The following is a 5,137-nucleotide window of genomic DNA, read 5'->3' as shown; positions in this document are numbered from 1 at the left end:
CATATGATGATCCCACTGCCTCTGTTGTCTTGTCACAACCAAAGAGGTTAATACCATTTAGTTTTCTTCGACATAATTCGCGGTACCTTGTCGTAGTGGGAGAGTTTCTAGGAACTCACCTTCTTATGACTTGGGAGACACTAGTGATTAAAATCCATTGTGAGTTTAAACAAGTAATGGATTGTCAAGATAAGAAACTAAGAAGAAAGCCTATAGAACTATGGTTTAATCCATTCACATGGAATAACCTAAAGTTTTCTATTACAAGGACATAAAAGGAAATTTTCGTTTATAAGTCTATTCAATGGACTTAACAAAACTTCCTGTTCCTAGTATTACAGGTTTGAGTTTATCTAAACCTATGGCTTGTGGTATACCTGGTAATTACTTACTCTAATGCAAGCAACTTACTTTAGTAAAATGCTGAAGCATTTTCTTTCTAATGGAAATCTATAGAAGCTTCACAACTTCTTAGGTATAGATTTTATTTATCTAAGGAAAAGTCTTAACTATTCCAGAAAACATAAAGCCATGAAAGAATTTCTTACATCAACAGTGAGAGGTCTTAGATATGCTTTTGTATGCCTTAGACCAGACATCTGCTGTTGAGTGGGAGTAATGAGTAGGTATCAGATTAATCCAGGAGAAGAACATTGGAAGACAATCAAGTAAATTCTAAGATTATGAAGTGGAACTATATGTTAGTCTATAAGGGTGTGTTTAAAACTCTTAGACTACACCATATCAGATTTCAAAAAATTTGCCTTTGTGCTAGTAAATTTTTCTGATAAGATGGTGGTTACTCTGGGGGTGGAATAGTGATTTTGGAGAAGTGTAAAAACCTATCTGAAGTCTCTAGGTCTACCAGAGAGAGACTGAATGTTAAGGAATTTGCGGGGAAAGGTACTTATTCAGTCTAAGGAAAGTTCTATACATTTTGGCATCATTCCAAACTGCCTTAAACTACTAGTGTTAATTTCCTGATTAACCAAAAGTAGTTGCCAAAGGTATAGAATCCAGTATCCCAAGAGAGTAGACATATGAGAGGAATTTCACATTATTAATGATTTTGTGATTAAAGGAAGAGTAATGATGGAGAAAAGGTTGTGGTTAATTCAACCTTTCAGATCCTATTACGAGGGGTTTACTACTACTACACTTGATTTGTATATCAAGGTGTTGAGATTATTTGAAACGCACTTTTTGTTTTATATTAGTGCAAGTGGGAGTTTGTTGGGTTTTATGCCCTAAATAAAACTCATTCAATATAATCAGATTTACTTATTAATATAGATCAGAAATAACATTTAATGTTGCATGGTTCACATGATTTATTTCATGATTATATGTACATAATGTATAAATTCATCTGAAACCCTTTTCACATACTTGATCCTGTTTATTGTGCCGTCAACACATTGGAAAGTAAACATGACTATGTGAATAAAGTTTCCTAGATTTATCAGACACGGGGTTTTGCGATATGATAATCTACAACAAGAGTTTACTTGTATTTGGAGAAATACTATGTTCTTTCCAGAACATTGGTTAAAGTAAAGCTCAGGTTGGATGCATGGAGTATGCATCGGAAGGGACCGATATTGAACTTTGACTTAGATTTATTAAACTTACCGTAATATCTATTCAAGTCAATATCGCCTAGTTGATCCTAGATCAAATGATCTTAATCCTGATATGATTAGGCTCAATCTTGAAAGGCTATTCGTGTTCTTTGATTTGTTAGTTAAGCCTACTTTTAGGTCAGGGTGATACGTATATTTTGGGAACACGGTAGTGCAATTGAGTGGGAGCGCTATCATAAACATGGAATCTATAGCTTCTATATGGCGAATAGTAAGCAAAGGATGATCTCCTTCGAGCTTGACCAAACGAACATAAATGGTGGAGTACTCATTTCACATAAGCTGAAATATCATTTATACGGGGTCAAGTGTTTTAAGGAATAAATACATTGTAGGGTGTAACGGTAATTTAATCCCTTTACAGTGTAGATCATTCATATAGAGGATCATTGATCACATTAGGATTATAACAATGGATAACTAATGATGTGTCTATATGGTGGAACATATAGAGCATTCTGTATACTGAGAGTGCAATTCTAAGTTCTATGCGTGGATTCAACGAAGAATTAATAAGTTAGTGAATTTTAGTGCTAAATTCTTGATCTACTTATTGGAAGCTCGGTTATATAGACCCATGGTCCCCCCACTAGTTGAGATAATATTGCTTGTAAGACTCATGTAATTGGTTTTGATTAATCAATTATAATTCTCAAATTAGACTATGTCTATTTGTGAAATTTTCACTAAGTAAGGGCGAAATTGTAAAGAAAGAGTTTTAGGGGCATATTTGTTAATTATGATACTTTGTATGGTTCAATTAATAAATATGATAAATGACAATATTATTTAATAATTATTTATAGTTATTAAATAGTTAGAATTGGCATTTAAATGGTTGAATTAGAAAATTGGCGTTTTTGAGAAAATCAGATGCAGAAAAGATAAAACTGTAAAATTGCAAAAAGTGAGGCCCAAATCCACTAGTATAGGGCCTGCCACTTTTGTAGGAAATTTAAACTGATATTTTCATTATTTTAATGCCAAATAATTCAAACCTAACCCTAGTGGAATGCTATAAATAGATAGTGAAGGCTTCAGGAAAATTACACTTAAATTTTCTATTTTTCCTTCAGAGAAAAACCTGAGCCTTCTCTCTCCCTATCTTTGGCTGAACCCACTCTCTCTCTCTCTTCCTCTTGAATTTCGAAATCCTTAGTGTATGAGTAGTGCCCACACACAGCAAGTGATACCTCAATCATAGTGAGGAAGATCGTGAAGAAAGACATTCAGCAAAGGAGTTTCAGCATCAAAGATTCAGAGAAAGAGATCCAGGTTCAGATATTGATAATGCTCTGCTACAGAAAGGAATCAAGGGCTAGATATCTGAACGGAAGGAGTCATTATATTCCGCTGCACCCAATGTAAGGTTTCTTAAACTTTATATGTGTTTAATTTATCGTTTTAGAAAGTTCATATTTAGGGTGTTAATAAACATATTTGTGAGTAGATCTAAGATCCTGGTAAAATAATATCCAACATCTATATGGTGGAACATATAGAGCATTCTATATACTGAGAGTGCAATTCTGAGTTCTATGCGTGGATTCAACGAAGAATTAATAAGTTAGTGAATTTTAGTGCTAAATTCTTGATCTACTTATTGGAAGCTCGGTTATATAGACCCATGGTCCCCCCACTAGTTGAGATAATATTGCTTGTAAGACTCATGTAATTGGTTTTGATTAATCAATTATAATTCACAAATTAGACTATGTCTATTTGTGAAATTTTCACTAAGTAAGGGCGAAATTGTAAAGAAAGAGTTAATAGGGGCATATTTGTTAATTATGATACTTTGTATAGTTCAATTAATAAATATGATAAATGACAATATTATTTAATAATTATTTATAGTTATTAAATAGTTAGAATTGGCATTTAAATGGTTGAATTAGGAAATTGGCATTTTTGAGAAAATCAGATACAAAAGGTGTTAAAATTGCAAAATTGCAAAAATCAAGGCCCAGTCCACCTAGCCTAGGGCCGGCCACTTATGTCATCTTTTTTAAATGATTTTTTCATTATTTTAATGCCACATAATTCAAATCAAGCCCTAGAGGAATGCTATAAATAGATAGTGAAGGCTTCAGGAAAATTACACTTTTCTGAATCAGAAAAACCTGAGCCTCCACTCTCTTCTCTAGCCGCCACTCTCTCTCTCTTTTCTTCCTCAATATTTCGAACCTCTCTTAGTGATTAGAGTAGTGCCCACACACATCAAGTGATACCTCAATCATAGTGAGGAAGATTGTGAAGAAAGATCAACAGCAAAGGAGATTCAGCATCAAAGATTCAGAGAAAGAGATCCAGGTTCAGATATTGATAATGCTCTGCTACAGAAAGGAATCAAGGGCTAGATATCTGAACGGAAGGAGTCATTATATTCCGCTGCACCCAATGTAAGGTTTCTTAAACTTTATATGTGTTTAATTTCATCGTTTTAGAAAGTTCATATTTAGGATGTTAATAAACATACTTGTGAGTAGATCTAAGATCCTGGTAAAATAAATTCCAACAACTGGCCTCAGAGCCATGGTAATTGATTTACTTGCAAGAAATTTGGACTTTAAAACGATTGTTTGTATGTTCTTTGGATGGTATCATGTTGTATTGAGTGTTATTTGATGATTGATTGATGTTTGTGAAATTTTCGTGAAAAATAATTGTGATTTCGTTTCTGGAATTATTTTTATTGGATAGTATGGAAAAAATTAAGCAAGTTAGCCTTTTACAGAACTCAATTTGGATTTTATTTGAATTAGTTATGATTTTTTGAAGATTTGACAAAATCGGGAAATTTGTCTTGATAGTTTCACACGATCGAACTGTCCGTACAGTTTCGGATTTTTTCCTTTTTCTTCAATTTTTCATACTTTTTCATGGAATTAACTTCCAATTTTTTGTATGGTTTTGTATATATACTATTACTATTCCTAATTCAATTCTAATTATCATTTTGAATTAATTTAATTTTTTTTAAAATTAATTCAAGATATTAGTGTAATTTGAATTCGAATAGAATTAGTATTTATCTTTTTGCTTAAAAATCTATCTTATTTTAAAATTTGATTATATCTTATCTTATTTTAAATTTAAAAATAAGATATTTATAATTATGTAATTTTTAAATGATATAAGATATTTTGCTAATTTTTTTTAAATTTTGTTATTTTATTTATTTAAATTAAATTTAAAATTTGAAAAAGATATTTATTTATCTTTGCTAATTTTTTATTTAATTTTTATTTATAAAATAACATTTAAAATTTAAAAGTAGTTAGCAAATTTTTTTTGAAATGATATTTAGGTTGGTTGAAACCTAATTTTTCAAAAATTGTAGGTTTAATTTTAAATTTTAATTTTTTTTTTTAAAAAAAAAAAAATTTCGAATTTTTCAAATTTTTTTAAATTTTTTCGAAAAATTATTTTTTTTTATTTAATTAATTATTTTCGAAATTAAATATTTAATTTAAAATTAAATAAATCCTACA

Source organism: Cannabis sativa, chromosome 5, assembly GCF_029168945.1.
Source record: "Cannabis sativa cultivar Pink pepper isolate KNU-18-1 chromosome 5, ASM2916894v1, whole genome shotgun sequence".
Taxonomy (NCBI): Eukaryota; Viridiplantae; Streptophyta; class Magnoliopsida; order Rosales; family Cannabaceae; genus Cannabis; species Cannabis sativa.
This window is presented reverse-complemented; position numbering follows the sequence as displayed.